The sequence below is a fragment of the Globicephala melas genome, chromosome X (assembly GCF_963455315.2).
Source record: "Globicephala melas chromosome X, mGloMel1.2, whole genome shotgun sequence".
Lineage (NCBI taxonomy): Eukaryota > Metazoa > Chordata > Mammalia > Artiodactyla > Delphinidae > Globicephala > Globicephala melas.
In genome coordinates this window covers 15,428,593-15,451,697 of record NC_083335.1, presented here as the reverse complement: position 1 = coordinate 15,451,697, position 23,105 = coordinate 15,428,593, and the positions used below count along the sequence as shown (strand labels likewise).

The window sequence follows — 23,105 nt, the reverse complement described above, 5'->3', positions numbered from 1 at the left end:
ATACATTTACACTTCTAAGGGAAATCTCCATTTGTAAGGGTGTCTCCATCTCTGTACCAGGAAGGGGGTGTGGTGAGGGGGGCGGGGATGACCTTATCCCCAGGAACTCTTATCAATGGAGAAAGCAGATTTAAATCTGCATCACAACCTTACCCTTGTTTACTGTGCTTTTCCTGGTCACTTCCCATAACTACCCCCGACCCCCTAACATCTCCTTTTGTCTTTAGCTGGAGATGGTATTTAACGTGATAGCTTGGGCCGTTTGGGGGAGTTACTCAGTTTTCCTGGGTCTCTCCCCTCTATACAGGAGGTATCCATGTTGTTGAACGTGTTTTACTCCTGTGTATTTGTCTTTTATTATGGGGTTGGGCGGGGGAGGTCTCAGCTAAGAACCTAGACGGGTAGAGGGAAAATTATTGTTCCTCCCCTACTGTATGCACAGAAATTAAACCACAATGAAGTATACTATCCATGTGTTTTGCAATATTTAAACATTAGAAAATAATGCCATAGAAGAATAAATAACACCTTGGAAAGATCTTTACAAGATTTTGTTACAAAGTAGAAAAAAGATAGTATGTAGAGAAATACTACATTTAAAATTTATTTACATTTAGGTAGAGGGAAAAAATAATGCAAACAAAATGCCATGATGTTCTGAGGGATTATCTGATGTACAGGATATCAGATGATTTTTATTTTCTACTACTGGTTTATCTGTATTTTCCAAATGTTCCCCATTTTTGTAATGAGGCAATTAGAATTTACTAGAGCATCTTTGCCCCCTGCTGGTTTATTCAGTAATGGCCCTCAGTCTGAGGGAGGAATGTCGTCCACTCAGATAGAAGAGCAGATACTACTGCAGGCTTTAATCCAAAGGCAGAGCTTTCAATATTCCCAAGTCCTTTGCTAGGACAAATGGCTGTGTCCTAGGGGAGCAATCTTGCGGAACTCTGCTACCTTTGACCATATGAGGACAATATGCTCTCTGCTGCCGTAAGACAGAGAAACAGCAACAGCAGGAAGAGGAACATAGTTTCTGAGATCAGCAGAACCCTCGAGGTAGGGCCTCTGCCATCAGAGGGCTGAAGACGGGCAGGCGATTGGAGTTGGGGCGGCGGCCTTGGGGTTGGAGGAAAGAGGACCCACTGAAGTGGGAGTCCGGGGCCAAATGGATTTGGTGACTGTCTGCAGGGGATCAGTAAGAGGGTGGGCACGAAGAGTACACGGGGTGAGCGGGGGACGGTGGTGCAACCCCCAAGGGGACGAAAAGGAGCAGAATACAGGGAAGGTAAGGAGCTCCGGTCCAGGCCAGTGGCCGCTGAATCCAGCCAGGCAGCAAAGCCTCCTCCTAGACATGTCTTACCTCATCATGTTGTCAAGGGCCACCCACCCCCGCTCCAAGTTCTTAGGGGCCCATGGTTTCCTCTCTGAGGATCTCTGAGAGGCCCTAGAATTTTCCATAAATAGTGGTTTCCCAGTTGACCTCTCCTTATTCACTGAGTGTAGCAGAGAATGGGCAGCATTGGGCCTGTGCTGGGCCTGGGGTTGAGACCGGGGCTGCCCTTGCCTTAGGATGCTTGGATAGTTAGGGCTGTCAAGGGATAAATATAAGGGCGGAAGGGGAGAACCCACTGACATAGGACCACTTTCCCATGACTCAGGGTTTAATGTGGTTGTCTTCTGTAGACCAGGATTGACAATAGGAGATGCTGTGGTGGAACTGGGTGCCCCGGTATCAATGGAGATGATAGGATTTTGCGATGGCAGAAGCCAATGATGACATTTAACTGACCTAGGCAAGATTGAAGTAATTACGATAATAGGCTGTGTTATCGTCTGAATTGTGTCCCCCACCCTCAAATTCATATGTTGAAGCCTTAACCCTCAGTGTGATAGTATTTGGAGGTGGGGCCTTTGGGAGGTAATTAGGGTTAGATTAGGTCATCAGGGTAATGCCCTTATTAAAAGAGGAAGAGACAGGAGATTCCCCAGCTCCCTCAACCAGGACCAAGAAAAGGCCATGGGAGGATATAAGGAGGGGGACAGCCCTCACCAAGAACTTGGTCATGCCAGCACTCTGGCCTTGAGCCTCCAGAACCATGAGAAATAAATGTTTGTTGCTTAAGTCACCCAGTCTTTGAGTTTGTTACGGCATCCTGGACTGACTAAGACATATGTCAAAGACAGAAAGGTCACCAAAAGTGAGTATCCAGAAGCCAGACGTCCAGGTGAGGCAGTGTGTCAAAGTCAGTTAATCCCCAGGAGAGTAGAAGCAGACATAATTCTGGTCAATTTTGCTACCTAATAGTTGAAGCTCAACTTTTTAAAAATATTGGCATGAATTCCTGGGTGCTAGGTAGAGTACTAAAGGAATCTCAAGAAATCTGGGGAATCCCCATCTTTTGGAGGCTGGTACCAAAGAGGGACATATCCTTTTCTATCATCCATCTCTTGGTTCCCATCAATAGCAGAGTCCTGGACTGTACATACTTGAGTGTTGACCCCATTTGCGTTCCTTCTATTTTTACATGTTTTGGAATGAGGTCGTGTTCTAAGGTGACCCAACTAGCTAGAAATCAGCATCATTTAATAAAACCACCTTGTTAACTTAAAATGCAAGGAGCTGGAGAAAACAGAGCACTTCAGAGGATTTGGATTGGCCAATATTTTCATCAAAGAAAAAGAGATGATAAATAGCGGCTATACCATTTTTGCAAATTCATATCAACCTAACAAGGTTTCATTGCATTTCCTAACACCCACCTTTCAACACAGAAAACCCTCAGGCCTAGTGAATCCTGAGGAGGCAATCTTAGCATTGCTTTAGCAGCACCTGTGAAACTGGACTGGATTAGAGGATGGTGTTTCTCCTGGTTTAAAATCTTCATAAATGAATGCTGAATGTTTGCTGTTATTCATTACATGAATGCTCTTAAGAGAGGAATTTTAGTTTTGACATGAAGGCAATTCCTGTAGGTACCTTAGTAGGTCGCAACCCATGCAGCGAGTACTTAGCGAGAAGCTAGGGTGGAGATTTCTTTCCCTGCTAGGGCTACAGTAACCATCTGTTTGAAATGATTGTTTTCTATCATTAAAGAAGAGGTTTTGTCCTGTACATAAACTGAGTAGCATATGATTGCTTTTAGCTGACCAGCTTATACTGAGTTATGCCCTCATACTGAGGCAGAAGCTTACTGGGAAGCATCTATGTCAGATCTCAGGGCAAGGTCCAGTTTCCCGCAGTGGGACCACACCCACTGAGGGGCCGAGTAGTGGGGCTGGAGCCTTCCCACGAGGAGTAGGGCTAGGTCCGGAGGGATGGAGACAGCTGTGGATCCCTAGACGAGGAGGCAGCTTTGTGTTTGGGTGTGTGGTCAGAGTAGGTTGAAGGGTTCCAACGTGAAGTGACAAGAAGAATATCGATAGATTCTTAGAGGAAGAAATGAACCAGAACCTCTGAAGGGTCATTCTGAGGAACCAGGGCCCTGGTAGCTAAAGTGTGGAGGATGGAGGGAAGGTCACCAAGTGGGAAGAATACAGGGACCTAGCACTTATATTGGACACCCTGGAGTCTCCACTGGAATCTCACTACTACATGATGATGTCTCTCCTCCCTCCCTGACACACACGTAGAAGGAAGCCAGATGTAGAGCAAGGAACATAAGTTTTAGAGTCAAGCAGACCTGGGTTCAAATCATGTTTCTGTCATTTATTTACCTGCTGTGTGACCTCGGACACATCACTTGCTTCTCTAATCTTCAATTCCCTCATTTATAAAATAGGAATAATAAGAGTAGTTATCATATAGGGTGTTTTTAAGATTAATGGGGACAGTGAGGTGTCTCCACTCATTAGGGGTATATACCTAAAATGGTTTCATTTTATTTCTTTCATATTTCCCAGTAAATATCTCTCAACTGCACTGTGGTCCTGATGGAGGCATAAGACCACACTCCGCTGAGGTGTGAAACTCTTTTCCCCCATAAGATGGTAGTTTTTGGCAAGACCATGGGCCCCAATCTTATCTATCATTTTGGGACAATTCCTGGGTTTGCAGACAAATGCCATATATATCTTACTCCTCAAGGATCAGGAAATTGAGGCTTTGGCCCCTTTTCCACCTGGCAGTGCCCCAGGTCTCCATCTCTCCCGAAGTCCCTTCCTGTATGCCCCGGCAGCATGAGGCACAGTGCCAGCATGGGAGCTTTGCAGTTTTCAGAGGAAGGATAGACACCCGTCTCCATCTTAGTAAGATGGTGGGTGACTTCCATGACTCTTGTTTTTATGAGCGGACCTCTTAGACCTTCCCCTGTCTTGGCTTGGGGAAGGGAAATATTGCACAGTCCCTAACTAGACCTCTTCTATCAACTGGGCCCTGGGGCCTAAAGCTGGTTTTCCCACAGCCAGGTCTGGGGGCTGGTGGCTGACCCTATTCGTTGCTGTCCCTCTGAATTTAGAATGTGGGGTATTGAGTGTCTTTTGCTTTAAGTTTTAGGCCCTTAGCTATGATTCCAAGAGAACAGGCAAACTACAGAGACAGAAATCAGATTAGTGGTTGCCAGGAGCTCAGGGTAGGGGTTAGGGGATTGACTGTGAAGGGATTTGCAGAAACTTTGGGGGGTGATGGAAAGGTTCCACATCTTATTCTGGTGGTGACTGTGTGATAAAACCCATTGAACTGTGCACCTCAAAAGGGTGAATTTTACTGAATTTAAATTATACCTTAATAAAAGGGGGGAAAAAACAGGGAACAGGAAAAAAATCTCTTTGGGTAACTAAGAGTGTCATATCACAAGGTAAAGGGCCTGGCACACAGATTTCAATACCCCATAGCCACTGTTCCTGGCAAGGGCCAGAGCTCTGCGGGAGCTCCGTCACCACTGCTGCTAACCAAGCTACGAGTCCAGTCACCTCCCTGCTACCTCTCCTGGGCTGTCCTGTCACCTGTGGCTGCTACTTGGCACCAGTAATACCCACACTGGTGATATTCTTATTTCTGTGGGCCTTAGGCCTGCTTCAGCATTCCTGCTCTGGTTCTCTGAAGGGGTAGAGCTGGGGTGGAGGTGGAGAATCCTTCCAGATGGGACCGAGTTCCTGACCACCGAGAAAACCTGCCCAGGACCTCCCAGGAGACTGGCTGGACTGGTTCTTTGGGCTCTGCTCTCAGCACGGCCTTTCCTGATGGCCCTGCAGAGAGGGACCTCACCCTGAGCCAGACTCACTTATTCTCCTTCCCAGGAGCCCTGGTGTGAGCACAGAGGAGACAGTGAGAGAAAGCAAGAGAAAGAGGCTTGTGTCTTGCTGGCTCCCGACCCAGGAGAGAAGCTGATAAGGCCTTACTTATGGAGGATGCCTCCTTTTTTCCATCAGCAACTTTAAAATATTTTTATTCAAATATCTCAAGCTCTTGAGGCTTGACACTTTGGAAAAGGAGGCCTTGCCCCAGGCAGTCGAATAGCAGTTACGGAGTAAACGAGTGACCATCTGGGGTGGGCAGGGGGTGTCTGTGAAATCAGATGTCAACTGGGGTCACCCTGTCATTTGAGATTCCCATAGAATTAGCTTAGAACCCTGTCCGGCACCCATAGGAGCCACTGCGTGTGTCTGCGCATTCTGAGGAGAACCTGCTTTTTTCCTAATCACACACCTCTGGCTCCGAGTTCTTGCTTGGGCTGAATCAGCTTAGTAAACAGAGGTTCTCACCATCTCACCCTCACTGACACTGTTCCCCACACCGGAGACTGGAGACCGGGAATGTTGAACTGAATAGCCCAGCCCTGGCTGCAATTTGCATCACCTGGGGAGCTTTTAAAACTCCCAATGCTGGGACTTCCCTGGTGGCGCAGTGGTTAAGAATTCGCCTGCCAATGCAGGGGACATGGGTTTGAGCCCTGGTCTGGGAAGATCCCACACGCCACGGAGCAATTAAGCCCATGTGCCACAACTACTGAGCCTGCGCTCTAGAGCCCGCGAGCCACAACTACTGAAGCCCGTGCACCTAGAGCCCGTGCTCCGCAACAAGAGAAGCCACCGCAATGAGAAGCCCGCTCACTGCAGCGAAGAGTAGCCCCCGCTAGCCGTAACTAGAGAAAGCCTGCACGCAGCAATAGAGACCCAATGCAGCCAAAACTAACTAACTAAATAAATTTGTTTTAAAAAAAACCAAAACAAAGCTCCCAATGCCAAGGCCGCAACCCATGCTGATTACATCAGAATCTCTGGGGGTGTGGAACCCAGGCATCAGTATTTTTAAAGCCTGTGTTGTGCAGCCAAAGTTGAGAAACAGTGTTTTCGAAGTTCAGACAGACCTGGCCCTGCCACTTATGGGCTCATGGACCTTGAATAAATTACCTAAGCTTTATGAGTCTCAAGTTTCTTCATCTCTAAAAGAGTTTGTATGAAGAGGCCATGAGTTAATCCTGATAAAGCCTGGTGCCTTGTAGAGACTAAGCACCTAATAAATGGAAGCTGTTAGTATATTTTTTATAAGACAGTCTACTGCTGTTATTAATGGTGGATAAGAGCAATTTAACACCCTTAAAACCGCTAGCTTGGGAAACCGGTGCTCTGAATGGAGGAATAAGAGAAGATAAATTCTAGCCACAAATATTCATTGTGATTCTAACTCATGCTAAGCTTCGAGGGGACCCAGTGATGGTTTGATCTACGCTTTCCAGGGACTCACAAATCTAGTTGTGGGGAGAATAGATGTGTAGACAAAGAAGGAGGAAGTGAACTTTAACTTACGTTAGACAATGAATAGATTCAAACTCCGTGCTGGAATGGCCAGGAGAGTTTTCACTGAGAAGGATGTGGCTTTGAAATATGGGTAGGATGAGGGAGAGTGTGTCAGGGAGAGGAAATGGCTGAGTAGAGATTCAGTGGCTGGAATAAAGATGGGTGGACTGGTCTGAGTGAAGCAGAGGGTTTGTTACGGAAAGCCCTGGGGGATAAATGTAGAAAAGCAGGTTTGGGAAGAACATGAATCCCAGATGAAAGGATGTGGACTTGATCCTATAGGTTCTTAAGGAGTGTGTGTGTGTGTGTGTGTGTGTGTGTGTGTGTGTGGTGTGATGGAATCCTCTGAGCATTCAACGAAAAGCTACGTGTATGGTGGGGGAGATCAAGGATGGTAATGAATCACATCCCTCCCTTATGGGATCTGAACCAACAGAGAAACATACAAGTGAATCAGAATCAAAGTAGGAGCTCTGTTAATAATAAAGCCGTGTTGGAGAACATAGCATGGCCTTAAGGCAAAAATGGACTTCTTACTCCTTCCTCTAAAATTAGATGAATTTAGCCATCTAGTCACAAGCAGAAGAAGCCCTGACCTGGTTGCAGAAGCAGGAAGCAGAGAGAATATTTGCCACTTGTACAGAGAAATGTAGCAAGAGGTCAGGTCATTTATTTGCAGTACCTTGACATATTAATCTCTGACCAGAATTGGAACCAATGGAAATCAGGCCATCATAAAATGGCAAATTTATAATTTCAGAAATTTTATTGACTCTCTCGGGGTACATGGACCCCAGAATAAAGATCCCTGATATAGGCAATGATAAGTCACAGGTGTTTTTGTTTTTGGTAAGGAAATGTAGTAGCAGATTTATTCATCATAGCCCCAAATTGGAAGCAACCAAAATGTCCTTCAACTTTTAAATGGTTGAACAAACTATGGTACATCCATACCATGGAATACTACTCAGCAGTAAGAAGGAATGAAAAATTGATACACAGCAACCTGAATGAATCTCCAGAGAACGATGCTGAGTGAGAAAAGCCAGTCTCAGAAGGTAACACACTGTATGATTCCATTTATATAATATTTCTGAAACGACAAAATTATAGAGTTGGAGAATAGAACTGTGGTTGCCAAGGCTTAGGGATGTCGGAGCAGGGAGCGAAATGGCTTTGGCTATAAAAGGGTAGCACAAGGGATCTCTGTGATGGAACTGTTCTATATCTTGACTGTGGTGGTGGTCACATGAATCTACACATGTGACAGCATTGCGTATAACTGTATACACACACACATACATACACGAGTGCATGTAAAACTGGTGAAATCTTAATAAGGTTCGTGGATTGTATCAATGTTAATTTCCTGGTTGTGACAGTATTCTATAGTTAAGATGTGACCGTTGGAGGAACTGGTGAAGGGTGTGTGGGATCCTCTGTTTTATTTCTTACCGCATGTGAATCTACAATTAACTCAAAGTGAAAAGTTTTTTTAAAAAAATCAAGTTTCACAGAACATTGAGTGTAGTATGATTCTGTCTGTATTCATGCCGTCAAAAGGATACATTCATATATATGTACTTATATAGGCATAAAAAAATTTTGAGAAGGCCACACAGGACAGTTAATAGTCGTAGTTTTGTGGGCCTGTGGTTAATAAGGAGACCTACTTTTCACTGTACATCCTTTTATATGCTAAATTATTTTAACAATGTGCATATTTTCTTTTTAATTTTAAAGGAAAATTAGTTGAAGCAAATAAATTGTTGTAGTCACTGGAATCAGATATGCCACGTTATCATTGGAGTACTGGCATCTGATTCGTCTTCCTTTGCTGCACTCTGCACAGGAATGAACACTTGCATATACATAAAATGTTTCCGGAAAAAACTGTTCCCAGTGGCCACCATTAAGGAATGGCGTGGTAAGGAAAATAATGTGGCCTCAAAGTTGTCCATGTCCTGGGCTTCCCTGGTGGTGCAGTGGTTGAGAGTCCGGCTGCCGATGCAGGGGACACGGGTTCGTGCCCCGGTCCAGGAGGATCCCACGTGCCGTGGAGCGGCTAGGCCCGTGAGCCGTGGCCGCTGAGCCTGCGCGTCCGGAGCCTGTTCTCCGCAACGGGAGAGGCCGCAACAGTGAGAGGCCCGCGTACTGCAAAAAAAAAAAAGTTGTCCGTGTCATAATCCCCAGAACCTATGGATATGCTTTGGCACATGGCAAAGGAGAATTAAGGTTGTAGATGGAATTACGGTTGCTTATCAGCTGACTTTAAGATGGGGAGATTATCCTGGATTATTCAGTCATGCCCAATGTAATCACAGGAGTCCTTATAAGTGAAAGAGGGAGGCAGGAGAGTAAGGGGTCAAGGTCAGAAGGAGACTTGAAGATGCTACACTGCTAGCTTTCAAGATGGAGGAAAAGACATGAACCAAGGAATGCAAGTGGCCTGGAGCAGCAGAAAAGGCAAGTGAACAGATTCTCCCCTGGGGCCTCCAGAAGGAATGCAGCCCTGGTCTCCTTGATTTTAGCCCAGTGAGATCCATTTTGGACTTCTGACCTACAAAACTGTAAGATGATAAATCTGTGTTGTTTGAAGCCACTAAATTTGTGGTAATTTGTGAGACCAGCAATAAGAGACTAATATAAATGGCTATGAAGGTAAGAGAATACGCTGAAATATTTTCACTTTTCAATTGACACCCTTCTTTAAGAGAAAAAGAAACAAATTCATCAAGTTTAAGAGCTAAGTGGTGACCCTAGATAAATGGTTTTCATCAAAACTCTGGAGCCCAGAGGGAGAGAGGGGCTCTGAGTGGATGGGGCTCTAGGCCCACTCAACCCTGTCAGAGCTGAAGCTTTTTCACTTGTATCTGTTATTTATATTGGGCTTTGGTGGCTGTATTAGTCAGGATTCTTCAGGGCAACAGAGAGAAGGAGAGGGAGAGGGAGAGAGAGAAAGTGGATTTGAAAAACTCTCTTCTCGTCTTGCGTCTTTCTTGACTATCACACAGAACCCTCATAACACTCTGATCACTCTAATACCAGATGTGTGGGGGTTCTTCCCTGCCAAGCCATTCTCTGTGACACCGGCTGGGCGACCTACACTTTAACTCAATTCCCACACTATCTACCTGGAGAGAGCGTCAGATCCCACAAGTTAAGGGCTCAGTCCCACAAGACTGCCCACAGAAAGTGATATGATTTTTGAAACTTTAGGCATTCCCACAATTGAACAGTCTTTCACTAATAGCAAAAACAACAGCTACCTTACAAAATAACTTTTAAAAAAGAACCTATCCAAAGAGTTTTAGAGAAACATAAGCAATTTAGTCCAATTGCTGGCAGGGTGACAGGGAAGCCATTTTGGTCTTGACCAGGATTTAAATGCCTGTTCTCAAATAAATGTGCCCATTCCAAATGCCATTCGAGGGCTTTTAGACACAAGTTTCCATAGGGCTATGATGACCAATAAGAAATCACATCTCAGTGCCTTTCACATTTGATGAGTGATGTCTGTAGCCTCACTGAAGTGAGGTCAACCTCTGGATCTGATGCTTGAGAGCTATTAAGACTTTGGACAAGTGACCTCTTTGAACTGTAAGATATTCAAGAAGTTGTAGCTATTTTTATTATTATTACTATTATTATAAATTCCCACTTTAAATGGGGATAATTAAGTACCTACTTCATAGGCTTGTTATGGCAATTAAATGAAATAACGCACTTAGCACTTTGGCATATAGCAATTGCTCAGCAAATGGTAGTAGCTATTAATAGCAGTAGTAGTGTGACATCTAATGTGAAGGTGACATTGTAAAGTCAAGTCGAAATCCCATTAAAATTATTCTCGAAAAGTCCTACTAATATCCTGAAGTACACTCTCCGTGCCTTTGCGTACATCCTGTCCAGCTGATTTCCTTCTGTCTCACGCTCATCCTGTTGCATCTACTCACTGAGTGGAACAGCAAGTGACTCGCTCTTTGTCTTTCTTTTATTTTCCTGTATTGGGTGGGGAGGGAGGAGCAGCACGCACACTCAGTTGAACTGGCACGAATTAAATGTGGTAGATGGGACATCACTGGTTTATTAGTCCTAGGAAGCTGGCTCTTTTCAGTGTTATCTCCTGTGAGCCCTACGCTTTGCTACTTTCTTGTTCTCTGAGCCGAAAAACATTAAAAGTTTTAAAAAGGCTGACCACGAGACTCCTTTCTATAGGAACTACAGAATTTTAGAGTTGCAAAGGATCTTGAAGGTGTTGACCAATGCATTGGGTGGCGGAACGTGCCACCAGATGTGACTGTGCTACTTACAAGCCGGGTGAGCCACTTAACCCCTCTGCCCTTCCATAAGCTCACAAGTGAAATGATGGCCTGTGCTGCCCGCCTCCCAAGGTTGTGAACAAGACTCCACAAGATAGTATTTATCCCAATAAAGATATTAATAATAGCTAGCACTTACTGAAGGCTAAGTTATCTCATTTAATTCTTACAATATCCTTGAATGAGGTAGTGCCCAATTAACTGGGCATTACCCACCCCACCCCCCCGGGTAGTGCCCAGGATAATTAATTATCCCCCATTAACTCATGGAGAGCCTGAGACACCAGAAGGTGTGTCAAAACACTTTGAAAACTCTGAAGCGCTCTGCAAGCATAGGGGATGATGGAGATGAGGATGTCGAGGGATAGAAGTACAAATGTGACCTTGGCAAGTCACGTCTCCAAACGGGGCTGAGTTTTCTTATCTGTAAAATGAGCAGGTTGAACTCTTTCAAGGTACATCCAAAACTTTAAGAGTCTAAATACAAAAGCTTGGAGCAAGGTCCATTGTCTACACACTAAAAGTAAATTATTTCAAGAACAAATTCTAATAAATTCGCTTGTCATGCTCTCTATAGCAGCTCCATTCAGTTCACATGTTGAAGCCTGCATGACATTTCACCCACTGCCAAATCGCCCCTTTCTTTTATGTTTATTTGACAAGCATGAATGCTTTGAAATGTTCTGAATATTTTCTCCTTAGAGCACAATTAAAGGACCAAGGAACATTCCCAGTAAAGCCTGCTTAGCACCGGATTATAATTTAATAATACATTCGTGGCTCCTTTGGTGTGCCTTACTGAAATAGCTGATGTGCATTTTTCTGTAAGGCCAACAGAATGCATTTACTTTCCCATGTTTTCATTAGAAATATAACATTATAGTTTTTCAGAGACAGAGAGAGAGAGAGAGAGGGAAGGAAGGAAGGAAAGAAGGACGGAAGGAAGGATGGGAGGGTGGGAGAGAGAGACAGAGAGAGAGAGAGAGAGAGAGAGGGAGAGGGAAAACCTCTGCTCTAACCCAATCCCAATATTTTTCATTCCCAGATGCTTCCTTCAGTCCTTGTTCACCTGCTTCCAGATGTTTCCACAGTTCATCGTTCATTCCACAGGTATTTATTATGCCATAGCATGTAGCAGGCACTCACTGTCCTAGGGACTGAGTTTACAGCAAAGACGAAGTCCCAGGCCTTGCTGCAAGCCTTGTGTACATGCACTTTGCACTTTTATTCCCCCTCACCTTTTTTTTTTGACTTAACATTATATCTTAAACATTTTTCCATGTGTCTGCCCTGAAAGAATGAGGACAGAGAGAATAAAATCGGCTCTGTAGGTCAGAGGGAATTTAAGCTCATAAAAGATTTGTGCAGTGCTTCTGGGGAAGAGATTTGAAGATGATTTGAGGAGATTTGAAAGCACTCTCTAGATGATACTCGTACATTATGTCATTTACTTCCATCTTTACGACAACTCTATGGGGTCAGAAATATTATTATCTTACTCCCATTTTACGTATGAGGAAATTGAGGCTCAGCGAGGTTCTTACTGGCTCCAGATCACATAGCTTATAAATTGCAAAGCTGGAGTTGGAGTCCCAGTCTGCATCACCCCGAACATCTCCCTTCACTTTTGGGATGGAATGGGGCCTTCCAGTTCTTCCTTAAGGAACTTTGCTTTGCTTCTGTTTTCTTCTTTTTGAGGAAAATCATTCTGCACCACCTGTCGCTCAATTTCGTAACTACTTCCAGGTTTGCAAGAAGATAGAAGTAGAGAGAAAGGAGGTAACATGCAACTTAGAGGAACTGAAAGAAAACAGGAGCTCTTCCTTTCTTTTTCTCTTTTCTTGCCTCAAGTCCTGCCACTGCATCACTTTTGTTTGGAGAAACAACTGAGAAAACAGTATAAACAGTCTACTAGCAATGGCATAAAACACAAATGACTAAGATATAGTAGCTAGACCGAATACTCAAGGGATGCCAAAGACCCACAGCTTTACTGCATACGTGTAACAAGTGGTTAAAGGGAGGCCAGGGTCACCTTGAACCTTTTAGATGTCTCCAAGGTAATAACAGCAACAAAACCAAAATTCCAATAACAGGAATCCCTGGACAGTCATGCAGCTCTTTACCGTCTTCAACTCCCTGTACAGCAGTTTCTCAAATATGAGCAATGTGTGAACACCTTCTGTTGGAAAAGAAATTCCTTCAGACCTTCAGTGTCGATCTTTTATTGTAATATTACTTAAATAGATGGTAACATAAAAGAAGACATAAGCTCCTTATGCTTATACTTAAACAACAGTAAACCAGATTGATTCTGCATATTAAACGCAAACAAAACTACAAAATCAAATTCAACTTTGAACATTAATTTCAAAAATTCAAATCACAAACATTAATTTAATATGATGGTTGATGTTGTTTTGCTGAAACTAAATCACTTTCCCCAATGTGAATACTGGTATGAGCATTATTAAAACACTTCCTCTGAAGTAGCTATGATATTATCCACCTTCATTTGGAACAAATACATCATTTATGCATTAGGTCTACCTCTGTTCTTTTCTCTTGGATCCAAAACAATTAAAAGAGTACTCTTTGTACTATTATGATTGTAAATAGAAATGCAAATTCTGATGCTGAAATTGCATGACAGGATTTGGTTATAAGGTGGTCATCCACTTAATACAATTCTGGGAGACATCTTAGGACCACACTTGGAAACACTAGAGATTAAGAGCATAAGCTTTGGAGTCCAACAGATCTGAGTTTGTATCCTGGCTCTGGCTTTGCCAGTTTCTAGTTGGGCAAGTTATTTAACCTCAGGTTTCCTCCTCTATAAAATGGGGATGATAATAATAGTACTTCAATGTTGCCAGCAGAAGCAGGCACCATGACTCACTTTCTAGACATGCGTGATGTTTAAGCCTGAAACTGTAGAGAAACTTCAGAGCTCTTCTGTAACTTATTTCAAAACTCCTCTGTAACTTGAGAACAACACAGAGTTGGGCAAGTTGAAAAAAAAAACATTTCTCTGGCCTCCCACCCTATCCTCCCGATACCAGCATGTGCCGTCCCAGGTTCACGTTTTAGAGTGGAAATGGAAAATATGATTGAGCCTAAAAAGGGGAACAACTGGCAATGCCAGTTAGACATTTGAGAATGAGTTGAACCCGTGCCACAAGACAGCTGTTTTTATCTGAAGCCCACCAATAAGGACTTGCTTTTTTGCTTCCTGGCCTGGCATGAATCCTTTGATTCCTGAGGCCCCCAAGGTTGAAAATAGCCTAGCCACCTGCCAATGGTTGGTATATTTTTAGGACCAGCAGGATTGGAAACAAGGCTCTGTATGCCTGGAACTTGAGCCAGGCTTCTGGGTGGGTCTCTTACCTCCATTGGGTTGCTAGGTCCTGAGTTGCTGAATCAGATCCAGAAGCCAGTCATCGAACAAGAGAGAGAGTTCTGAGACGAGCATATTGCAATAGTAAAAGGGGGAAGAATACAGGAATAACGGGGCAAGTAGAAGGTCTTAGCTAGTGGATATTTGGATAAAGGATACAGGAAAATTGTGTAAATGCTAGGATCCCATAATAAGCAGAAATCACAGCACTAGACCCTTTCTTTATTAAAAGAAATGTAGATCAATTTAAAATTGATCTTATGGTCTCTTACCAATCTCTCAAACAAAAAGCCTAATACACTTGAAATTGTCACAAAATCGTGTATGCGTCAAATTATAACAGACGAATCCAAAGATTTTGTTCTCTCCACCCTCCTTATCCCCATCCCACTCAAGAGAAAAATCAGTTCTTGTTCTTCTTGCCTCTCTGTGGGTCTCACTCTCCTGAGTGATTTATCAAAATCATTCTTCCAAACTAACACAACATTCCTCCTAAGCAAATACACACTTACAGAGAAAGAGGAAATGAATGGATGAGAGAGCAGAACAGAAGGACCTAACTTAATCCGGGAGATGGAAAACATTTCCCTAAGAAAAAAATAGGAATAAAGCTGACTGTATACAAATGCTCATAGCAGCTTTATTTGTAATAGCTGCAAACTATAAACATCACAAATGGCCATCAGCTGCTGAATGGCTAAGCAAACTGTGGTATATACATACAACGGAATGCTACTCAGTAATAAAAGGGAATGAACCTTTGATACACATAACAATGCAGATGAATATCAAGATAATTATGCCGAGTCAAAAAAGCCGGACCAAAATTAAAAGGACATACTAAATGATTCCATTTATATAAAACTCTAAACATGCAAACTCTAGACATTAAATGTGTACAGCTTTTTTTTTTTTTTTTTTTTGCGGTACGCAGGCCTCTCACTGTTGTGGCCTCTCCCGTTGCGGAGCACAGGCTCCGGATGCGCAGGCTCAGCGGCCATGGCTCATGGGCCCAGCCGCTCCGCGGCATGTGGGATCTTCCCGGACCGGGGCACGAACCCGCGTCCCCTGCATCGGCAGGCGGACCCTCAACCACTGCGCCACCAGGGAAGCCCTATGTGTACAGCTTTTCGTGTGTCAATCATACCTCAATAAAGTGCCAAAAATGCAAACGAATCTGTAGTGACTAAAAGCAGATCAGTGGTTGACTGAAGAGCAGGCTAAGGCGGGGAGGCAGGGGTTAAACAAGGGCCATGAGAAAACTTTGGGGGGCGTGATATATCTATATATCTATGTATCTGTATATCTCTATATTATCTTGACTGGTGATGATTTCATGGGTGTACACATATGTCAAAACTTATCAAATCGTACATTTTAAATATGTGTAGTTTGTTGTATATCCATTCTACTTCAGTTAATCTATATGAAAACTATTTTTTAAAACTTAATTTGAGAACTGAAGAATGAATAGTGTGAAATTGTAGTGTTGACATGGGGGCTGGGGAAGAGAGAACTCCAGGTAGAGAGAACAGTGCGCAGTTTCTGAGGGGGAAGGGTATGGCATGTTTGAGGAGTTCAGAAAAGTCCTGTTTGGAAGGAGTTGAGAGATCCAAGGGGAAAGGGGCAGGAGACGAGGTCAGAGAGGGCAGCAGAGGCCAGATCATGCTGGGCCTCACATTCATCTGTTCTTTCAGCAAATATTTGCTGTGTGCCAGGAGCTGTTCTAGGTGACTGGGATTATTTCAGTTCACTAGCGCTGTGATAGCAAAGCACCACCGACTCGGGGTGGGGGGCTTAAACAACAGAAATTTAATTTCTTACAGTTCTGGGGGCTGGAAGTTGGAAGTCAAGGCATCAGCAGGGTTAATTTCTTCTGAGGCCTCACTCCTTGGCTTGTAGATGGCCCTCTTCTCCCTGTGTCTTCACATCACCTTCCCTCTGTATGTGTCTGTGTCCTAATTTCCTGCTCTTTGAGGGCACCAGTCATATTGGATTAGGGTCCACCCACCTGACTTCATTTTACCTTAATTAGCTCTTTAAAGGTCCTCCCTCCAAATACAGCCACGATCTGTGGTACTGGGGGTTAGGATTTCAACATATGGATTTTAGGGAGGACACAGTTCAGCCCATAACAGATATAGCTGTGCACAAAACAAAGATGCACGGTCTCGTGGAGGGGGTCTCATTCTAGAGGGGGGAAACTGAGAATAAACAATAGTCATAATAAAGTATATCGACTGTAAGAGGTGGTAAGTGCTATCGGAAAAAGAAGTGGGGCAGGATAAGGGGATTGGGAATATGAACTGTGTGACAGAAGGTGGGAGTCGGGATGAAAGGAAAGCGGGAGAGCTAAAAGTTTTGTTCTTTAGCCTGGGGGCAGTGAAAAGCTCTTGAAGCGTTTTTAACAGAAGTGTGACATGGTATTTGCTTTTGAAAAAGATCACTCTGTTTATGGAAAATAAAATAAAGGGTGGGGGAGGCAGGTAGGAGGATTTGGCAATAGTCCGGATACAAGGTCATACTGGCCTGAACTAAAGTGGTGAGTAGGGGGCTGAGATCATGTGGCTAGACTGAAGGTATGCTAAGGAAATTGAATCAATAGCATTTGGTGATTGAATGTAGAAGGTGAGGAAAATGGACAAAACAAGGATGACTCCTAGGCAAGATGGATGATGGATAAGGAAGACTAAAAGAGGACCTGGTTTGGGAGGGAAGACCACGAGTTTGATTTTGGATGCAGTGAGAGACATGCCCTGTGTGATTCCCAAGTGGAGTTATCCAGTGGTCAGTGAGATATGTGGGCCTGGAGGTTAGAGGAAGTGCATGGGCTGGAGGTACAGATCTGGGAACCAGCAACATATAAATGGTAGAAGCAAGGGGTGTAGATGAGATCAACAATGGCTGCAAGACTATGTTGTTTCTCTGGTCTGCTTGCTCTCCCACTTTCTGCAATGACAATTTCATGCTTTCTCCACCCTTTTCAAAACTTCTATGACTCCTACTCAACCAACACACAAACATACACCACCACCACCACTATCACCACCATCATTATCAACGGAGACCTAGATCCCATTCTCTCCTCCTGAACCCCGCCCATTATTCCCCCCTCCAGTTTCTTCTGTCACTCCTTCTTTATTTTCTCCATCCCATCATCTCTTATACATCTCTTATGCTCAGTTTTATTTTGGGGGGTTTGCTTCAAATACTAGGAACTTGTTTGGGTGTGTATAACCAGATTAAACTAGAATTGGCTTCTTAAACATGGAGTTTGGGTGTTTTAAATGTTGTATTTCACTTATTTAGTAAAGTTACTGATTCCAAATATATATCTAGACTCTGATTTTACTCCAAATGTTAACATTAAAAATGCATTTTGTATAGTTATGTTGAGAACCTCAACGTTTATATAATCACTCCATTTTACAGATAAGAAAACTGAAACTAAAAGAGACAAACTTGCCCAGGGTCACATACAGCTGGTAAGTGTCAAAGATGAGGTGTTTTTTTCCATTTGTAGTAATATCATTTTAATTCAGAAATTTAAATATACACATTCATAGCCAACTATTTAAAAAAGCATATGCCCTGTAAAAATAAAGTGGCATTACCAAAAAAGGGGTTCGCCAAAAGCAATAGCAAAATTACATGATTACAGTAGGCTGAATTTGCACATAATATCCCTTAAACATCAGAAAGTAAAATAATTACACACCAACCCCTGTCATCAAATTATTTCAAAAAGGGCTTCCCTGGTGGCGCAGTGGTTGAGAGTCCGCCTGCCGATGCAGGGGACACGGGTTCGTGCCCCGGTCTGGGAAGATCCCACATGCCGCGGAGCGGCTGGGCCCGTGAGCCATGGCCACTGAGCCTGCACTCCACAACGGCAGAGGCCACAGCAGTGAGAGGCCCGCGTACCGCAAAAAAAAAAAAAAAAAAAATTTCAAAAAATCTAATATTGGTATTCTAATGAACAAAAGTATAAACATCTCTTTATGACCAACTGCTCAGACAGCATAAACACTGCTTTCATTTCCTCAGCATCCTTTCCCTTGGCACTATTCTTTAGCTCTTACAGCAATTACTTTGTTGGGTCAGTTTAAGAAAAGTCTAAAAAGTAAGGCTTTATATGACTGGCCACTGGTTATTGATGTAAGCTCTTATTCTTTATAACAATAGAATATTTGTGTATATTGTTAAACTGGATGGCATTTGATATATGGCATGCCAGTCTTCAACAGGTACTGAAGTTTATTAAGAAAGGTGTGAAATCAGATTATCTTAATATTTAAAGTATTAACAATGACATACTTTTAGAAACAAAGAAAAACAAATAAAATGATATTATCATAAAATGGTTTTGCTCTAGCTCCTTTCACTGTTTCATACTTTTGCTCCCTATATTAAGATGTAAATATTTAAGAACTTACCAGACACTGAACTTCCCAGTGTGTTCGGGAAGATAAGATTTGAATGTGTTTGGTACAAAATGATATAGGTACTTAAATGCTAAAAGAGCTCAGAAAGTAATTGCAAAGATGTGTTTTATACTACACTTGTCCTGCAGGTGTTTACATAACTCATTTCTCTACCTCACCCATTCTATCCTATTCATTACAAACACTGACTCCTATGTGCTCACTGGGCTCATCTGAAGCACAGAACACAGTAAATTATTTGAGTGATTATTTTCTCCATTCTCCTGAGGATGATACAAAATCAGTACCATTCTAGATGCCATAGGGAATTAGGGCTTAATTCTCTCCTGGAAACCTAATTGAGAAAAGCTTGTGATAGACACTAGCACACGTCCTTTTCTTCCCTAACCCTTCCTCCCCAAAATACTCTAGCCTCATGGTGCCTATTTACCTAATGGTAGACTTTGTCCTGTATTCCTATCCACAGAGGAAAGTTGTTTGAATAAACTCAACTTCATATATTTAAATCTTAGGCTTCCTCTTAAGCTATATTTTTCTCTACAGTCCCTACCTTTGCCAAGTTTGGTATGTAACAAGTCATTTTTTTCGTGACTTTTTATTTATTTTCTACCCACAAACTACAAAAATCTTCATTTGTTTCTGGAGATGTAGAATACACAGTTTTTTGGCATAATATTTTGTATAATATAAAGTAAATATAAAGTTTGAGTTATCCTATTCCTGTGAACTGATGATGACAGTTGAATATTTTGCTCAAAAAGCTGGTGTGGATTTTGAAAACTTTGCTTGACTCTCCTAAGAGGATAAACAGCTGCTAAAAGATGGTAAGGTTTATATGCTAACTGGCAAATTCTTAAGGTTTATTTTACTGAGCCATAGCAAATAAGATCGTCTCATTCCACGGTATAGGGGTCAGTCTTTGCAGGCTATGCCTCTCTGTAGCAACTAGTCAACTCTGTCACTGTTGCACAAAAGCAGCCATAAACAATGAGTATGGCTGTGTTCCAATAAAACTTTACTTATGGACACTGAATTTCATATTAATTTTCATGTGTCTTGAAATATTCTTTTTTTTAACCATTTAAAATTGTAAACACAATTCTTAGCTCGCAAGGCCATGAAAAGCAGGCAGTGGGCTGGATTTGGCCAACAGGCCAGAGCTGGCTGTCCCTTATATAGGCTTTTATATGTTATGCAAAATGTTTAAAAACTACAGGTTCCAAGTCTAGAGACTTAGGAGACTTATGTTTTTTAGATCTCTCAGTTTAAAACTTATACCAAATAAGTTCTCCACTTTCTAGATAAATATACTCACATAAGAGAAAAAATAATTCAGAATACAAATTCCTACTTTAAAAAACAAACCAAAAAACAACCCCAGAAACCTGTAAAATGAATGTTTCACCTTAAAACATAATTAGGAAACACTTAAATTTTTATTCTATGCAATATAAAACAATATGCATAGATTTGGTACATAATTTTTTAGTTTTTAATTTAGGAAAAAAGATAATGGGGAAAAGGTTTATAAATCTCTCTATCCCTTTTATAAAAGTTTCAGCTGACACCAGAAGTCCCTTGCATGTACAACCATCAACTCTGACTACAATATGAATTATACCCAGGATTTGGAATTTACCAACATGAGTTCTGGATGCTCTTTTAAAAATGCACAATTATATCATAGAACACTATGGCTTCTACAAACTTTGAGACACTTTTGAATAGGAAACTCCTGGCTCCATAATATAAGGAAACAAGAATATTCTTTCCATAGTCATAGAGTATAAAAAACTTCACAGTCTGATTTACCTCTATCAAAGGTAAAATGATTCACTGCTACATTTCATGGATTATTTTGACGCTCAGTAGTTCCTAAACACAAAATAAATTCCGCATGAACTCTTATCAGTTTGGGTTTTCCAAAGCAAGACACCAATACAAAATGTATTGAATTGGCTGGCAGAAGTCCATGGGCTACAGAAAAGGAATTAAATATAAACGTTTACCAACTTTATCTATTCTAATTTTACAACAGCTTTGGGTATTGAGACCTAATTGGTTTCTTGTGTCTACCCATTACAAACGTAACTCAGTCTTCTATTTTAATACTTCTCAGGGTCATTTTTTGCTGGGTATTTCATTGAGCATCGTATAAGATCATCTCTTCCAACTTCAACAACTTGTTCTTAAGATTTCATTTCGTTACAATAACGAACTTTTTCATCTTTAGCAAGCTGGGTATATACTTGCTTTTGAGAACTAGAGAGATTTTTCCAGTTTTCAGCTTTACTTGTGATGTACCATCCTTAGCTTCCTGAAAGCGTTCAGCTATAAAAATGTTATAAGTTGAGCGAGGTCTTTTCGGTTTTCCAAGCGTTGTTCACTCTCTCTTTTTTATTAACGTTTTCTTTTTTAAACGTTTCTGCATGATTTCTTTTTCCAAAGATACCATTTGACTTGGAGGTAGTTGTTCTTGAATTCTGTTTATCTCTTCTTTGTATGCCTGCCATTCTGCCCTGTAAACATCTTTGTATATCTTTTCCTCTGAATCAGGATGTTCCCTCCGTAGCTCGGCAATTTTTAAAATTAGTTCTGAATTTTTCGCATCTGGGTTCTGAGCTTTAAATATGGGTAGCTGTTCTTTAGAAAATCGAATGTATGAAGTCATAGGCTTCTTTAGATAACCACTCATGTTGGCTGAAAAGCAACTTGATACATTCACAAAACTGAAGAGAGAGCGCAGTGGACGGCCGCAGCCCTCGCAGAGGTCCGCTCCTGGCTTTCCCAGAGCACTCAGCACGCCCCACTGGCGCAATAGAACAACCCCAGCAATGACGACTTGAACCCTCGAGCAACCCTCCCGAATTTGCTGTCACGCCCGCCACTCAAAGATGAGGTTTTAACCCGGATCGGAATGCTTTTTATCCATGCTCTTAAGCCACTGCGCTGCAGTACGGTACACCTGTCTTCTGCAGTGGACGTTTGGAAAATACTTAAAACTGGATTATAGGGTTGGTCACTTTGAAGTACAAAATCACATGGGCTGTTGTGAAGTATAATTATATACAAGCTACATCTTAAGTATGTGTTACTGCAGGATCTCCCTGCCACGGCTTATCCATCCCAGTCATTGAAATCATCCGCACTTCTATGATGACATGTTCTCAGATGTGCTGTGGTGTGCGCGCTTACCTTAACATTGTTTTCAGTGTTAGTTCAGTCTGCCTTCCAAGTTTGCCCATGAAGTGAGTAGATAAGTAGGTGAGTGTGACAAGTTATACATCTTGGATGCTTAATGAAATTTTAGTGCCGCCCTTTGGCATGTTCCCTCAACAGGGTGGCCCAAAAGTTTTAGTGCAGTTTTAAGCTTTAAATATAAATACATTTTCATTGAGTGCCCACCAGATTACTAGGTAGAGAATCCCAGATCACTCTACCATTTATGAGACAAGTCGAGGAGCTAAGCATTAAGGGTTGGGTCACGGGGAGTACAGGCTTTGGGATGGAACAGAGTGAAAGGGTGTAGACAAGAAAGCAGTCAGCTCCCCAGGACATGATGTAGGAGCTCCCTGACAACCTTGAGCATTTTCAGTCAAGTTATCAAATTTAGAAAATGCTGAGTATCTGGATTTCTTGTAGGAAATGGCAAAGCCTCTCTGGGTTGGACACAGGACAGCCAAAATGGCAGGCACAAGTGTCCGAGAACATGGAGGCATTGAAGTATGAGGATGTAAAAGCATGGAAATCCTCTGAAGAGTGCAGAGACATGGGCTGGAATTGGGGATGCCCCAAGCCAGTATCTGGGCTACACCATCATTAGTATGGACTCCCCTTGAATTTGTATAACTAAGTTGACCAGTCTCAGTGGCTCATGGCTTTTCTTTCTTTATCGGGTCTCAGATTCTTCATAGTAATAACTAACATGTACTGAGTGCCTTCCTTCTACGTTCTAGGCTCTTTACAAACATGCATTATTTCCTCTATCCAGGCTATCATCTGAAAGAAGGCTTCATAGCTGATGCATCTGACCTCAGAGAAGTTAAGCAACTTACCCCAGTTTCCATAGCTCATGACTCCATGCTTCTTCTCGTAAAGCACTCAGCATCACATGTCTCATTCCACAGCTGCCTTCTATTTTCAAAAGGAATTCCTGACTTGTACCTCTTTCCCCTTAATACTATGCCTAAGACCATCTCCTTA

At 42.4% G+C, this 23,105-nt stretch overlaps 1 pseudogene; it reads right to left on the bottom strand.

Annotated features, from left to right (window-relative positions):
* Positions 1 to 21,007: 21,007 nt before the first annotated feature.
* On the bottom strand, positions 21,008 to 22,969 carry LOC115848391 (transcription factor A, mitochondrial pseudogene; annotated as a pseudogene).
* Positions 22,970 to 23,105: the final 136 nt, after the last annotated feature.